General features: G+C 39.1%; 1 long non-coding RNA gene across 1 annotated transcript in view; it reads right to left on the bottom strand.

The window, feature by feature from the left end:
• Positions 1-16769, bottom strand: part of LOC134810171 (uncharacterized) — a 110811-nt gene extending 94042 nt beyond the window's left edge. Inside the window, exons 1-2 of the long non-coding RNA XR_010157578.1 lie at positions 16600-16769; positions 11558-11719 (exon numbers count right to left, since the gene is read on the bottom strand). This is a non-coding gene — a long non-coding RNA (uncharacterized LOC134810171). The remainder of the gene's footprint in view (positions 1-11557; positions 11720-16599) is intronic.
• Between the last annotated feature and the right edge of the window lie 1268 nt (positions 16770-18037).

Below are 18037 nucleotides of genomic sequence, written 5' to 3'. Positions count from 1 at the left end.
ACGAAAAGAGCCCTCACCTAAAGCCAGATTAGCCGGAACCTTGATCTTGGACTTCCCAGCCTCCAGAATTTTGAAAAAATCCATTTCTGTTGTTTAAGCCACACAGTCTAGTATTTTGTTATGGTGGCCCAAAGCAGACTAAAACAGTAAGTACTGGTTGTACTATTGTAATTCCACTTTAAGAATAAGGAAACTTGGGCAAAGGGATGATATTTAACTAACACCTGACTTTCCTATCTACTGCTTAACGGACCTGGTTTCAAACCCATGCAGTCTGATTCCAGATGATATATTTTAAGTGCCAGAACACTATGCTAGACTACCTCCTTGAACTAGACCATGTGATGAGGCTGCCCTTCCCTTTTGCTCTAAATTGGTCTGTGAAATCATCAGGTTGAGCTCTGAAGCACACCTCTTCCTTTCCTGACAAAGCAGATTCTCTTTGTATCTCTCCAACTCCTCGATAGCTCAAGATATAAAAGGAGAACACCAACATGACACATTCTTTTTTAAAGCTGAACACCGCTTCTCCCAGCTGCCAACCAGCAGAGAGTCAATCTTCTCCTGGAAATTTCCTCCCGTTGACCATGTTGTATCCATTAACTAGGGAGAAAGTTTTCCCAGTACACTGTCCATATTACTGCATTGTCATAATTGAAACCATTAGGTTACATTCTTTCCATATGTGGGAGTGTAGCCAATGTGCCTCACTTGGTGATACTTCAGGTCCTTGGTTCTTAATGTGTTTTGGGTAATGGACCACTCTAATAATTTGAGGAAAGTTATGGACATATTGCCCCAGAAAAAAAAAATGCACATGCAAAATGATATAGGAGCTTTTTCATAAATTTCAGGGACTCAAGGACCAACAGAAGCCCACTCTCCCTTCCGAAAGCCCTTTCTCTAGTAATACTATTTCATTTACACAGAAAGGATAACAGCCTCTATCTACAATCTATATAGTGATGACAACAGCAAATGGAAAATCTACGTTGGAAGACTTGGCATTTATGTGAAGCTGTGTTTCTGGCTACTGCAGAACCTCTTGTTACATTGTATCATGCTTATCTTCATGCTTAGCTTCATCAAGATGAAGCATTTCAATACTTCATCTTTATTCCCACAGTTCTTTAGCTGTTTCCAAGCACTAAGAAACAGCGGCAAAGCACAACATGTACTTGAAAAGAAAGAAATGCTCTGCTTCCCTTTAGAGGGGCATTGGTTTCTGAACCTTGGGAAATGGGTGATGTTACCACACAGCCAGCCAAAGTTTCCAATGGCAACTGAAAGCAGAATAGCAAGAAACCAGTTCAACAGCTGACACCAAAATGCTTTTCCATATGTAAAGCCGTCTTAAACCCACAAGAGACACTGAGAATAAACTTTGTGCTTTCTTTTCTTTTTTGCTTAATACCAAATGGGTCAGGGAGAAGCGCTGGACGCTTTTAAAAATGTACTTATAATTTTGAATCCAAGCTGTGCAAGTACCCATTGGAGACAACTGTTCTCTCATGGCCTGCTTTGAATAAACAATCACAGCTCTGTGTGATATTACTTCTTAACCAGATTCTAGCATTGAGCTGTTGGCTCGCCATGGTTACTTGCATTCTAAACCAGTGTCTCCTTTTCCTTCCCCTTGGCTAAGATTTCTGCCTACTTGGCAGTGGCTCCCTCTCATTTGAACTTTTGCCCTCTTTTAATCTCCACCAAATTTTAGTCTAAAAGAACCTTTCACGGGCACCTTTTGTTACTCTGAGTTTCTTTCTCGTGTGAGAACCAGCTTAGGGAGCTGCTTACTGGAAAACACTCAAGGGCCTGTCTTCCTCCTCTGTGAAGCCAGCAGTGACAGGCTGTTTTGTGTATGTACTTTTCTCCCCCACTTTTTTTTTTTATTAAGGAAGCACAAGATGCAAGCTGTTTGCTGAAAACAAAATGTTTGCTTTCAAAAGCAAGGGAACACACACATATTTGCATATGTCCGTGTGGCTCCACTATTGTCTGACTCCAGGGCCACTCCTCTTTATTTCTCCAGCATATAGCTCTTTCAAAACTTATTTCAGATCAAAAGCCAAGCTAATGAAAAGTTTTAGTTCTTCCTAACTTCCCACACCAGTCACAATTCAGCAAGGCCTTCCAGGACCTCAACATCCATGGAGCCCGGTCCTCTTTCCAAAGAATAAACATTTCAACCCCTCCTCCCATTTGATGGTTAGACAATCTGCTTCCTATATAAATGGAGTCTGCCATTTTATTCAGAACCCCCGGCTTCATCCTGTTCATTCTCTGGATTCTCTCCTCAGCCTGGACTCATAGCCACTCAGCTTTGTGCTATTGTCTTCTCCTCACCCTAACTGTGCCTAACCACTAAGCTATATCAGTTCCTTTCCCAAAAGCAAATCCACTGTCTCTCTCTCTGCTTATTTTCCTGAGCCTCACAGCATGGGGGTCTGTTCACCAAACAATCTGGTGTTGACTCGAGCTGGAACCCACCCTGATGCCTGGTAATTCAGTTCTGCAAATTCTCTCCCACCCTTTGCAAAATATTCTAGACCTCTCCTTTCTCTCTGCCACTCTCAATAATCTTCTTGCCTCTTGACTCAGAAGACAGGGGTTTACTGGCTCAAGCTCCTAATTTTTCCCACACTCACTCTTTTTTCACACCCTGGTAAATACTCAGAAGTTGCCATCCAGTCTTGGAGGGGAAGTGAAATTCCTCTTTCCCAAAGCCAATCCCATCTTTGTGAGCTCAGGCCTTCCAGATGCAAAGGGACTATGCTTTATATTTTCTTCACAGTCACAGCCATTTATTCTCAACCAACTCCTACTCTTCTGCCTTCAAACATACTTAAATGTTTGAAAAACAAAAACAAAACACTTCCGAGCAAGCTTTCTTGTTCCATATGCCCTTCTCACTACCATCCAACTTCTTCCCATCCTTATAACTCCACACTTGAATTGCCTGCATCTGTCACTTTTATTTCTTCATCTCACCTCCTCTACTCTCTTATCTCTCTTTTCTCACTTTCAGCTTCACCACCATTCTAAGAATTTTCTTATGAAGGCCATCAATAAAAATAAGGATGTTTCCTTCACCTTCAGTGTCTTTGTCTTCCATGCTGCAAATGGTCTACTTTTCATAAAACTCTTGTTTTCTGTTTATCACATTCTCCTGATTTCCTTCTCCTTTTATGCCTACTGCTCTCCTTCAGCAGTTCCTCTCCCCAAGGCTCTGACCTTAACTCAGTTAAGTTTTTCAAACATTTCTTGGACATTGACTCCAACAAAATGTGGAGTAAAACTTTTTTTATTATCTGGAGATTTTAGCTCAAGCTTCAATTCTTTTCAAGTACATGTTGTGCTTTGCCCCTGTTTCTTAATGATGAGAAGGGCTTGCAAATAATCCTGAGGAGAATAGGAAATAGGCAGGGCTCTCAGGTACTTGGTTGCTAAAACATAGAAATACTTCTAGAGAACTGACAAATAGCCACTTCCCTGAGCCCCACCATTCTACTGCCTTAGCCTCTTGCCTGGAACCCCTTGATTTCCTAATGGCTCAGAAACTAAAAGATTAAATTCTGGATCATCAAGGCCTTTACAGAATACTGTTTCAACATTATGGTCTGAATCCATCTAATGACCTGCCATAGGAGCCATTAAACACACTCGCCATTAAACACATTGAGGACCACCACTGTCAATAAGTGCTTCTGTGTTCTAAAGAGCAGCCAGCAATCCTTCAAGTGTTTACTAAGGGGTGATCAAACTGGAACTTACTTCTCCCACTTACCTTTTCCATCTATCCAATGTTAGCAATGGACAGGAGTTCCTGAAAAGAGACGTAAGTTGGAAAGAATTATCTGCCTAGGGACAAGAGCTGTTACTAGGGGGAAATGCACATGAAGAAAAGGAATGAGGGCTCTCCCCACCTAACCAAGTAAGGGGAGCTCTGAAAGAGACCTTTGTAGAGATTGTGGATGTCTGCAAAAGAAGAGACACCATATTGTCCTCTCCAGTTGGATACTTTCAACTCGCAGACAGTTTTAGGTTTAGTCAGTACATCAGAGTTTGATGAGGGAGGCCTTGGGAGCACTTGACATTTAGGAGGAATTTATTTGTGTCCCCTGAAGTTTGACAGTGTACATAAAAATAGATACTGGTGTCTGCTGCCAAAGTGGAAAAAATCAGAAGATAAAAGGCTGGCTGGAGCTGTCTTCCATGGCAAGACAAGGAAGGGAAAGTGGAGCCTGGGGGCAGCAGACTACCCAGAGTCTGGCATGGAAATGAGGCATGAGTTTCCTTTAGTCCAAGTGAGCTTAGGCTGTCTCTATGGGATCCTACTTTAAAAAGTGCTGGGGGTGAGTGGATCCTAACAGGATGGATCCCTGTGGACAAAGACTGAAAGGATGTCACTCCAGGTCAGCTGGAAAGCACATTACCCATGTCATCAAATAATAACCTGGAACAATCTCAGTGAACAATGTTTAGAGATATTGGCTGAAGAACTCAAAAGGAAAATAAAGGGAGAAAAAAGAAAAGTTATCCATGACAGAGCAGTATTTAGAAGCCTGCTCTAATGGAGAACACACTAGGCATTTACTATCAGCCAAGAAAGAACTACAAAAAAACAGCAGCTAAATAAAGGCTTGAAAGGCTAAGAAGGAAATCTGAAAGTTGAGAACATGGCCCCTCCCCTACTGCAGGCCCAGAGCCATGGGTCTGGCTTGAGCTGTGAGAAGAAAGATATTCAAATCAAATCAGAAGTGAGACTGGAATTTTGGCTTAACCTTATCCAGAAATTTTACTTCCTGAAAGTGTTATATGTATCTAAACATTCTTATAATTGAACATTTCTAGGAAACTGTGGAATCGTCTCAGGAAATCAGATGAAGGAAGGAAAGATATGACCAGTCAGGTCAGAAAACAGGGATTACAGAAAAATAAAGACATTTAATGTGTATATCCCTGCTCAATAACTAGTTATACATGTTTACAAATACCTAGTTTACTGATACACTTTTATTGTTAACTGCTGCTTTTTTGTTTATGTCTCTTCCAGTTGCAAGTGATGAAATCCTAACTCAAATAGGCTTAAGCAAAAGAGCTCACATAACAAAGATGTCTACAGGTATTTTAGACTCAGGAATAATCCAGGACCTCAAAATAATGTTATCAAGGCCCTGGCTCTCTTGTTATTTGAAATCCATTTGTCTCTGCTTGGCTTAATTTTGCATGCATATTCTTTCTCAGTTGTAGGCATGATGGATCATACCATGCCAGCTTAATAAATCTTGCACACACAAAAAAAGTGGGGTACCATAGCAGTAAATTTCCATTGAGTTCTCTAACTGACCTGTCTTGGATTCTGTCTTAACTCTAGAGCCTGTGGTATTCTAATTGGTGAAATGTACATCATATGCCCATTCCTGTGGTGGGAAAATTAGGGTCAGCCTCACATAAACCATGAGAAATGAGTTCCCCCAAAATAGGGGTTCTATTAAGAAGAGGGAATATTGAACAACCCACAGATATTAAAACAAAGATAACAGAAATCCATTAGAATATCCTCATTTGTAGCTTCTTCCCGGTTATCACTCACTGTCTATTTCTCCTTTCAGTTCTGTCAGGTTATGCTTCATGTATTTTGGGGCCCTCTTATTAGGTGCACATGATTTTATTATCATAAAATGTCCTTTTTCTCTAGCAACAAATTTTGTTCTAAAGTCCATTTTGTCTGATATTAGCATAGCTAAAAAATGAGGTGAACAAGAAAGAAAACTAGATGATGGATTATATTTGGAGAGTGTTATTGAACAGATGAATATGATTTTGAGATTTGCAGTTTGGTTGTCAGGGTATGGCTATTCACTGAGATTGGGAAAGAGAAGGAACAATAGATGTGAACATTAAAGAGATGAGGTTTTTTTGTAAAAAAATATTATTAGTTTCAAGATCTGTGAGAGAACCAAAAAGTCCTTGGTGGCTTCTTCAGAACTGTATTATTATCTGAATATTTTTATGTAATCCTATTTTGAAATTTCAAGCTTTATGTGGTCAAGACAATAGTCTACTTGCAATTTTCTCATGCTTTGTGCAGAGTTTAGCTCAGATTAGATGAAATGCTTTTAAATGGAAGGACTGATTTAGAAAACTTGATGTTGGGCAGGGCATGGTGGCTCATGTCTGTAATCCCAGCACTTTGGGAAGCCAAGGCTGGTGAATCATTTGAGGTCAGGAGTCCGAGACCAACCTGGCCAACATGGTGAAACCCTGTCTCTACAAAAATTACCAAAATTAGCCAGGCGTGGTGGTGGGTGCCTATAATCCCAGCTACTTGGGAGGCTGAGGCAAGAGAATCAATTGAAACCAGGAGGCAGAGGTTTCAGTGAGCCAAGATCATGCCACTGCATTCCAGCCTGGGCAACAGACTGAGTAAGACTCTGTCTCAAAAAAAAAAGAAAAAAGAAAAAAGAAAAAGAAAGAAAACTTGATGTCCTTCTGAGTGTCTAGCCAGTGTGTACAAGATTTAGTTCCCTTAGCCTAATGGGTTGCTTTTTCTTTTGAATCATGGGTCATTGAACACTCTGCTTTCTTTCCTTAGAATGCCCTTCTCTTCTTTCCATATAATTCACTTGGCTAAGCCGACTTGTCTTTCAGTCCTCAGCTATCTCCTTCTACAGAAAGCCTTTTCTAATGACTTAAGATTTTCTGTGCAATTTCTTCCATTCACCCCAATGCAGTCCTTTTTGCACTGCATTGTTTAACAGCCTATTCCATGAAGATAGATATTGCTTCCAGTTTATTATCTTAGTTGATAGCATAATACATGGAAATTCAAAAAATTCTTTGTGAATTAACTATTAAACAGACATATTTAGCTATAAGGAAAGAACTATCTTTCTAATTGCTTATTTTACACTCCTATACCGGAATATCCGGGCACTGAATGTATTGACTTTTGGTCAAAACTTAGGAAAAGAAAACAGTTTCAGATAAAGAGGAATGGATATCTCCAAAGTAGATGTCCAGAGAAATATAAAAAGAATTTATTTATGGAACCTACATCAACTAAATCCTTTTCTGGAATTGAAATTCCATTCACTTCTCAAAGATGCCCACGAATATGAACTAAGTTGGTTTTGATATGATTGGCTGATGGATGATGCCATTATCTGAGTTTGGTATCTTTGGGGCGCAGTTATCAATTACACAGCATATTTCATCAAAGCTAAGATAGCGTTCATTGTAAAATGCACCATTATTTTATGTACCTTCAAAATAGTAAAGGAAAACCTGATAAATAACAATTCTGTGACAGTAACTAAGAAATATTGATTGTAAGACACACTTCAATTTTAGAGACACTAAAATGTGAAAAAGATGTGTGTCTTGAACACAATTAAATATGTTAGATAACACATGAATTATAGAATGTGGAAGGACCTAAGAATTAATCTACTCTAGTCTTCACCAACTTATAAATAAACTAAGAACTAAAGATTTGTAAGTATACAGTTACACAAAAATTGGGGAAATCAATCAACCTTAAAAACCAGATGGGCTGGTTTGTTCCAGTGTCAACATTTTATAATTCTATTCTAATATTAATACTAAAAAGAGACCTAGGAGAATATATGTCATCATCAAATGACAAATGTCTCCTTCCTATGTTAGAGATAGCTAATTTACCTCAACAAATATGTTACTTTAATTTTCTATACTCACATGCCTGAATCATAGCATCTCTTCCCAGTGAGTCAAGGGTTTGCCTAGAAAGAAAGACTTGAATCCAGGGTTTGATAGTCAAGCAAATACCCAATGAGATGTATACCCGATGGTACATGTAACTATTTTCCTGCCATTTAATAATATCTCATTTAGGCCAGGTGCGGTGGCTCATACCTGTAATCCCAGCACTTTGGGAGGCCGAGACAGGTGGATCACAAGGTCAGGGGTTTGAGACCAGCCTGACCAACATGGTGAAACCCCGCCTCTACTAAAAATACAAAAATTGGCTGGGCGTGGCAGTGTACGCCTGTAATCCCAGCTACCCAGGAGGCTGAGGCAGGGGAATCTCATGAATCCGGGAGGCGGAGGTTGCAGTGAGCTGAGATCACGCCATTGCATTCCAGCCTGGGCAACAGAGTGAGACTCTGTCTTAAAAAAAAAAAAAAATCTCTCATTTAATCAAAGACTGTTTCCATGGCATGAGATATTCAATATTTCATTAGAAGAACAAATCAAACTTGCTATAATTATGAATTTTGAATTCACGATTTCTAATGGCAACTTTAGACTTAGCTTTCTTCCGTCAATTTTAGTTTCCTTGGCACATAATGCTCCAGGTTTTGTTTTAAAAAGCCACTTACTCCCTTTCTCTTTCTTTCATTTCCCCCTTCCCTTAACACCACAATTGAAAAACTCTCCCTCAATTCCACCTCCTCTCAAATTCCCCTACCTCTAGAACCTCAGGCCCTCCTTTCATTACTTTGCTAATAACAAAAGCATCTTCATTTTCTCTGGAACTCATGCAGAAGAAACATTTTAAGCTCAACTAAATAATTATCCACCTACTTTATATTTCCTAAAAGAAATCCTGATTGACTGAAAAATCACCAGGCTGTTGTCACCAGAATCCTTAATGTGAATGTGAAACCTTCCTTACAATCTTTCTTCAACTTTCTGTTTTTGATGCAGGAAGCAGCAAAATTAAGGGAATTTGTGAATTTTATGAGAAAATGCCACCAGATAAATGAAGGTACATTTAATTGAACAAGTCATCATAAATGCATTCAGTATATGAGTGACATGACAAAGGAAACCACAGAGTGTAAGAGGTGCATGGTTGTCTTTCAGTTTGCCACCAACCCTTAGAGTGGGCTGCAAGGTACGCTCAAGGGAATGCGCTCAAGGTCAAGATCACAGCACAGGCAACAGTTGAGAGCATGGTGGGGGACAGGTGGAGGTGGGAGCAGCTTAAGAATGACTCACCCAGGCAAGTGAAGACAAAGCCTTTCTCATCAGACCTAAATCCCAGTTGCTTCCTCACCTTCATTTTGCAAAAAATACCCTTTGCTTAGAAAGGATAAGAAGAAACCATGATTCCACTGAAGAAGTTCTCTGACAAAACAGCCTCAAGATTGTCAATGGATTCTTCCTGCTTGTGAATACATAATATACAAATATTTATACATACATGTGCACGCATACAAAACCAGTATTTTAAATGAGGATAAAGCTCTTTCTGAAAGCAGGGCTGGCCCCTGAGCAAAATAGTAATTTAGCAAAGTTTGACTTGCTGTCTTCTCATTTCTTTTAATGCTACCTTTTTGCCCCTTATCTTACTCAAGAGTCTCATTCCTGTTGTCTCTGACAGCTTTAAGCGCCTCCCTGTTAATGTGCTAACTAATAACTGTTTTAGCCTATTCAAGTTATAACAAAACATCTTAAACTGGGTAATTTATAAGCGACAGAAATGTATTTCTCATAGTTCTAGAAGCTGGAAGTACAAGATGAAAATGCTAGCAGTTTTGGTGTCTGGTGAGGGCTCTCTGCTTTAATGATGGAGCCTTGGCCAGGTGTGGTGGCTCATGCTTGTGATCCCAGCACTTTGGGAGGCTAAGGCAGGAGGATTACTTGAGGCCAGGAGTTCGAGACCAGCCTGGGCAATATATCAAGATCCTATCTCTACAAAAAATAAAATGTAAAAAAATATATAGCCAGACATAATAGAACATGCCTGTAGCCCTAGCTCCTCAGGAGGCTGAGACAGGAGGATCCCTTGAGCCCAGGAGTTCAAGGCTGCAATGAGCTATGATAGCACCACTGCACTCCAGCCTGGGCAACAGAGTGAGACCTTGTCTCTAAATAAAGATAGTGCCTTGGTGCTACATGTTCACATGGCAGAAGGAGCAGGGGCACTCCCTTCAATGTTTTTCATAAGGGCATTAATCCCATTCATGAGGGCAAAGCAGTCATAACCTAATCACTCTCCAAAAGGTTCTACCTCTTAATGCTATAACATTGGGTATTAGGTTTCAATATATGAGGTTTATGGGGGACAGTATCATTCACACCACAGCAGCAAGTATTTGAAAAGTGCTGCTATATCTGAGGCCTTTTTAGAGAAAACGAGAGGGTCTTCAAGGCTGTGAGTAAGAAATGTGGACTTGATAACTGGCAATTTGGAAATAATTTTATTCTTTCTTGACCACCTCAGCAGCTTGATAGCTAGGAGGGGTCTATTTGATATATCTTTTTTTTTTTTTTTTTTTTTTTTTTTTACTGGTAATGGACATTATCTATAGATATTTTAAAAATTGTGGGAGCTGGAAAAGATTTTGACAGTCATCTCAAACCATGTCTACATTTTATACATTTGGTAACTGAGATGTAGAGAGGCAAGAGAGTTATTGCCAGAGGCCATCCTCATTCCCATCATATTTCCAGGTCAGTAGTTCCCAGAAATTCTGCCTTGGGAAAACTGACACTGATTAGAGGTTTGAATTTTTGGCACTTAGCAAGCTAAATAATTTAGCATGTGTTATCTGAGAAGGCTGAAGATATAGGTCTAATTTGTGGACCCTCATGTTGAAGGGACATCTAAACCAGTTTGTTTTTGTCCATCAGTAGGTCAATGGTTGCTTAAAAGAAGGGTTTCAACTTCATCATATGGTGCCACAAGCCCTGGATAACATATATCAAATGCCCATGTATTGAAAAGAAGCTGTCTGCTCCATTCCTCTAGATGAGAAGGCCTTGGGAAAATCTTTTTGGCTATCTGCTTTTAGCACTATGGCTGACTAGGTGCTCTGAAAACCTCCTGTTACTATCTATTACATAGGACAAAGTCTTCAAAGCATTGTTTGCCTTTAAATTGGTGGAGATTTTCAAACCTTCTCCCCAAATTCCTGCCATATGAACTGCAGTGAAGAACTGGGATCAGAACAATCAGGGGTCAGGAGGAACAGGATGACCTAAGGGTAGATCAGGAGAGTAGCAATGCTGTTGGTTACTAAGTCTTGAGCAAATATTAAAGTAGAGAATCTGAGTCTAGAATTCTTGAACTGACCCAAGATAAACAGAAGTTTTCTACCATTAATGACAGAAGCCATAGTCAGAAAGCATACCCAGACTGAAAGAAAGCCTTCTCAATTTTTGAGCTGCAGGATTTCCACCAAAGAGATCAAGTAATGTGCTCACAATCAAAGATCATTAGCAAAGTAGAAAGGAAGCTGTATTAGTTATCTATTGCAGAATAGCAAATTACTCTAAAACGTAAAGTTTTATGAAATGACTATAAATATTCATTATCCCTGCCATTTTCTGAGGGTCAGAATAGGAGAACCTAGAATTTGGGGAGTGGGTCAATGTTTTTCATAAGGGCACTGATCCCATTCATGAGGGCAAAGCACTCATAACCTAATCACTTTCCAAAAGGTTCTACCTCTTAATGCTATAACATTGGGTATTAGGTTTAAATGAGGGTTTCTCATAAACTTACGGTCATTTGAAGGCTTCATGAGTGCTGGAGGATCCAATTCCAAAAGTACCCACTCACCTGCGCTGTATTGGTGTTGGTTATTGATTGGCGACCTCAGTGCCTCTCTGTGTGGGCCTCCCATTAGGCCAGCTGAGTGTACTCCTGACATGGCAGCTGGTTTCCATCACAGTAATTGATCCAAGAGAGAGTAAGTCAGGAAGGAGCTATTCTTTTCATGTCCTAACCAGAAATGAAAACAGGGGCAAATTCCTTTGTAATCTTGGGGTAAAAAATGCTAACCATAAAAAAAAAATCCTATCATATTTTAATATTTAAATTAAGATTGTAGTATTTAAGTTAAATTTTTATATTTTAATTAAAATTAAAAATTGTGTTCAGCAAATACACCATCAGAGAATAAGAAAAATAAATGGCAAACAAAGGGAGATATTTACAAGTCACTTAACAACAAAGGATTAATATATTCCAGAATACATACATAATTTCTACAAATCAATAACAGACAACCCAACAGAAAAACAGGCAAAAGCCAAAACACTGATAAGAGAAAGAAGCATGGCCAAAACAGATATAATGAGGTGCTCAACCTAGCTAATAATCAAGGAAATACAAGTTATGACCATAATAAGATACAGTTTTACACCTATTTAATTATCTCAGATTAGAAGATCTGACAATACCCAGTATCAGAGAAGAAGTGAATCAATGGGAAAGCCAGTAGGCACTAAGTGGTTACAATCACTTTGGAAAACAACTGGGCTTTCTCTTGTGAAAGTGAATACTTACATATTGTCTCTACCCAGCAGCTGTATTTCTAGGTAAGTGATTTTGACCCCTAGAGTACCTTTGGCAACGTCTGGAGACATTTTTGGTTGTCACAACTTGGAGACACTACTGACATCTAGTGGGTAGAGGCCAGGGATGCTGCTGAACATGTTACGATGCATAGGACAGTTTCCCACAACAAAGAATTATCTGGCTCCACACATCAGTACTGCTGAGGTTGAGAAACTCTGTCCTAGGTATATGTGTTAGTGACACTTGCATAGATGTGCAACAGGAGATGTAGAAGAGTATACTCATGACAGCAACAGCTAACTGGAAGCCATAATTCTCCTTTAACAGGAGAATAGATAAATCAATTGTGACATAGCTATTCCATGGAATACACGATTGAACTATAGCTACAGACAACCATGATGCAAAGTGAAAAACAATAAATTTCATAAGAAGATATCCCATGTAATATGTTTAATGAACTGCTCAAAAAGAAGCACAACTGAAAAAGTCTGTTATTTAGGCCTACCAACAAGCAAATGACAAGAGTATAAAAGTAGAGTAAGCAATAATTACACAAAATTCAAAGTACTGGTTACTGTTTGTGCAAAATGAGGGGAATATTTCAGCATGGAAGCAGGGGATAAATACAGGGAAGCATTGCAACCATGTTCGAATATTTTCATTGGATGATAGGTTCACAGTTGCTCATTACACTATCACACTTTATAACTTACATCAGCAGTTCCCAACTTTTTGGCACCAGGGGCAGGTTTCATGGAAGACAATTTTTCCACAGAACAGGGATATTAGGGACAATTTGGGGATACATTTATTAATAATAAATGTATTATTGATACATTTATTAATAATAAATGTATTATTGATACATTTATTGTACACTTTATTTCTATTACAACACTTAATGAAATAATTATACAACTCACCATAATGTAAAATCAGTGGGAGCCCTGAGCTTGTTTTTTTCTGTTTGTTTTTGTTTTTTGCAACTAGACAGTCCCATCTGAGGGTGATGGGAGACAGTGACAGATCATCAGGCATTAGATTCTCATAAAGAGCAGGCAACCTAGATCCCTTGAATGTGCAGTTCACAGTAGGGTTCACGCACCTATGAGAATCTAATGCCACTGCTGATCTGACAGGAGGCGGAGCTCAGGTGTTAATTCAATCAATGGGAAGTGGCTGTAAATACAGATGAAGCTCTGCTCACCCACTGCTCACCTCCTGCTATGTCAGTTTCTAAGAGCAACCAGTACCAGTACCAGTACCCATCCATGGCCTGGGAGTCGAGGACCCCTGACTTACATATACATATATATACATACATACAAACATACATATGTCACATATATTCTTTTGTACTATTGTATTAAAATTAAGTAAATAAAAATCATTAATCAGGCAGATGTGGAGAGGTAGATTGTACAATATAACCACACAAGGAACTACCTGAAATTACAGCAACCAACTTGCTTTTGTCCTTTTGGAGAGGAGATGCTGCTCTTTTTATGTTAGGACTAGGTTCAAAATCCTAATCCTAACATGAATTTATCTCTTGAGTGTAATTTATCTCATGAGGTCTGTCCCAGTAGCTCACTAGAGTAGCAACCATCACATCAATATTGTTGACTTAAGCACCCCTTACCTTTAAGTTATGTTGGCAATAAACACAAAGAACACAAAGCAAATAAAGGATAGCATGGGGATTGTTAAGACATTTCTCTCTCTGTCTCTGTCTCTCTCTTTCTATACACTGTAGTCATACACTGGTAGGGGCATAATACCATATGTAACAACAGGGAGTAGGTGGATGATCTGCTGGATTTGTTTGTTTCTTCAAGAAGACCCTGATTCTCCTTAAAAGCCAAATTTTCACAATCACGTGCCTTTAAACCACAGGTTGGAAAACTGAGACAGCCCAAGTGATTTGGAGTGCCTGGGCCACCTACCAGTTTTAAACAAAATTGTAAAGATTTCCTGTCTTTTTCTTTCTTTCTTCTTATTCTAACCAGGCTTTCCAAGTGCCAGCCTACCTCTATTTCTATTCTCAGCCGACTTTCAAATAATCCCTGCTAGAGTGTTAATTGAAAAGCAAGGTATTAACTGATTATAGCTTAGTATGATCCCTCCTAGGGTGATTTTATTTTCATAGGGGACTCATAAAGGTTGGTGTGGGTAACAGGGAGTGAAGGCTCAGAGATGACCTTCAGGAGGCTATAGCTAACTCCAACACCTGACGGAGCAAATAAAAAATATTTGTTATGCAGCCTCTGAAAGGTTGGCAAAACCTTGCTTCAGGCCCTGTTTAAACACCCAGTCTCTGTCTACTACTTTTGGAACTGAACTGCAATAAAACCTCTTATTTTCCTGACCCAAGAGGAAATATTTTATAAATTATAGCGCAGAGAATTATTTGGCCAATATTTAGACCGGAAATACCCTGAAGAGTGAGAAAGGTAAGGAAAAGAACAGATTTGGAGAAAGCACAAAGGCCAAAGTCAATCAACAAAATGCTTAATAGTGTAAAGAGAAAAAACTTTTCAAGTGTCCAAGCATAAATGTCAAGAGTATTTGAATAAAACCCAAAAGGCTCGAAGTTGAAGCAGGTATGAGAAAAGGGGAATAGAGAAGATCTCCGAGGAGAATACAAGCATGTGGGGTGTGTATCTCTATTTACACAATAATTGTTCCATCACCTTCCTGTTTCACAGTACTTAATATTAGCAACTGCTTTGCCTGATAAGAAACGGTATCAGCCCTTTTATAAAAGACGTATCCCTGAGTCAGGATGTTTAAGCCAGCAAAAACTGGTCACAGCTGAATCCAAATCCAAATGTTCAATAGCTGTTCTTAAACTTTACTGTGCATAACTCACCTAACAATGTTCATGTAACATGAAGATTCCAGAATCACAGCTGAGGTGATTCCAATGCAGCAGTTCTGGGGCATGGCCCAGCAGTTTACAGTTTAGGAGCATGCCAGTTGATTCTAATATAGGCAGTGGGCCACTGTGAAACAGGTTTCAGAAAGCCTAACCCAGGGTTTGTATTCGGTGCTTGCACCCCTCCTTCCATCTCTCAAACTGCCATTTGCTCCAGCAACATTCCTGGACAAACCAGCTTTGGGAAAGTTGAGACTGAGAGCTCCTCTCCTCATTGGCACCATGCATCTCTCACCTTCTCTTCCGAGTGGGTCACCTCCCACGCAGGCTGCTGCGTGCGACGCCTGCAGGAACCTACTCTGTGCTCACACAGGGGCAAAACTGGAAATGTGAGGAGGGCTAAAACTCCCAGGGGGATTGCTTGACCAATGGAGGCAGGAGCCAGTAGGTAAACATTCCCAAGTTGCCATTCCTCAGGACAATTTTCTGAAACTTATTCTGTATAATTCCCCCAGAGTGTCCTAGCAGGTATGAATTCCAGTTGCCCACAGGGATGGCCAGCTATATAACTCTTCTTCTCTTCCCAGTCCAAAAGTAAACCACTTATCCAAAAGTAAACTACTACATGGGAGCTCTTGCTGCAAACTCTGCCATCTGAGAAGAACACAGGCTCAGGGAAGGTTCACCTGAGAGACTGGCTCTGGAAACCAAGAAGGAGAGGGTGAAGGGGAGGGACAAAGAGCCCTTGGTATATTCTTCTCATGCAGCCTCACTCAGAGTAGCCCCATTTTGTCTGTTTTTTGCATTACACTTCTCCGTTTTAGTTTCCTTAAAAATAAAATTATGGAGATAAAAGGCATTTGAAAATAATCAGTCTAAGAAAAAGGCTCAAATCTTGGCAGCAAGAGCCCAAGATTTACCACTAGTACAACCTGAAATCAAGTACATAATATCCCCAGCATTCGTTTTCTTGTCTACATGACAGGGTTGTTGAGACAGTAACACACGATTATTATTAACTGATAATATAAAACTAATAGGAGTATGCCATGTGGCCCAGACCCAATCTCTCACTCCATGCAGTTGTCATCAGGCTCGTTTGATTCCGTGATTTTGTTCGCACTAATAAGCCACTGGACACAAGTCACACATACCCTAAAGTGGTTAGTTAGAAATCTTACGATGTTTGTGCAAAATTTGGCTTCATCTGTTGATGCTGCATCGATATGAGTTTGCTGTTAATACAAGTTTCAAGAAAGGAAAGGAAAGGAAATGGAAGGGAAAAGGAAGGAAAGGGAAGAAAAATTCTCACTAAACACGAAGCAAAATTATATGACTTCTACATCCTGTCTAGGATACAGGTGCCCATTTGGTCCACTCTTATTCTCTCTTTTCCTCCACAGTTTCTTTCCTGGGTTACCTGGTAGTCTGCTGCCATCCATGTACGTTCCTCACATTGACACTAGGCATTTTCCTGGATTCTTCCACAGGTTCTTCTGACATGGAAGTGCAATATAAACATAAAAGCTTTGTTTGTTATAGCAGAAACTATGGATCCACAGACTTTTCCATTTGTTCCCAAATTTTGCTCTGTAAGAACAAAATAAAACAGAACCAAAATGAAGCTATTATGGCTCATGTATGATATCCATATGTTCAAATAATTTTCATTGAGGTACAAGATGCATAGAAAAAGAGTACATAAATCATAAATGTACAGCTTGAGAAATTTTCACAAAATAAATCCTCTTGTGTAACTAGCACACAGGCCAAGAAGATTACAAGTACCCAATTACCCTCCCTATACCACTCTCAGTCATTACTTACACTCCAAAGAGAGCTGATATACTGACTTCTAATACCATCAATTTACTTTGCTGGTTTCTAAGGTTTGTATACATAGAATCACAATTTATACTCAAATGTATCTGGTTTCTTTAATTCAATATTGTAAGATTCATCCATATCATTACTTATAGTAGTAGTTCATTTTCATTGCTATGTGTAGCATTTACTTGTATAAATATAAGACAATGTATTCATTCTACTGTATTGAACATTTTAGTTTTTCTAGATTTTGCCTATTTCAGAGTGCTGTTATGAGGATTCTTGAATGTCTTTTGCTACATCATGCTTACAGTGCTTTGGGGAAGGTACTTAAAGTGGAGTGCCTGGGTACACAGGTTTAACTATGTACTCAAATGCTTTCCAAAGGAATTGGAAATTAACAAGATCATTTAAAATGTATATGTTAATATGTAGGGCTACATACACCCAAGACATTCTAGGAAAAAAACAAAACACCACTACCATCAAAGTGGAAAGACACTACCAAATATGACTTATTATGAAACTGCACTAATCAAGACAGTGTGGTACTGTTGCAATAGTCAAATAATGGAATATAACATGGAGTCAAGAACTATCCTTTCTTCCTTCCTTCCTCCCTCTTTTCTGTCTTTTTCTTTTTCTTTCGTTCATTCTTTCTTTCTTTCCTTCTTTCTTTCCCTGTAGATGTTAATGTGTGTGTGTATACATTTGTATATTATATATAGATTTGATTTACAATAAAGATGACATTGTTGACTATTGTGGAAAGAATGGTCTTTTCAATACATGGTATGAGGTCAATATTATATCAATTTTGAAAAGAATAAATCTTAATCCCTGTCTCACACAATATACAAAATCAATTCCATGGTCTATCTGAGGTTTGCACTCTTTACCAGGTGTATACAGTTCATCAGAAAGAAATGAAGTTCCAAGGCTTAATCAGTTGCATATATCCTTTAATAAACTTTATTTTCATTCGTATTAAAATTCAAATTAGAACTCCTGATATTTTCTTTATTGAGACT

Source organism: Pan troglodytes, chromosome 5 (assembly GCF_028858775.2).
Source record: "Pan troglodytes isolate AG18354 chromosome 5, NHGRI_mPanTro3-v2.0_pri, whole genome shotgun sequence".
In the NCBI taxonomy this organism is placed as follows: domain Eukaryota; kingdom Metazoa; phylum Chordata; class Mammalia; order Primates; family Hominidae; genus Pan; species Pan troglodytes.
The sequence above is the reverse complement of the archived record's forward strand: the minus strand, read 5'-3'. Positions and strand labels throughout refer to the sequence as shown.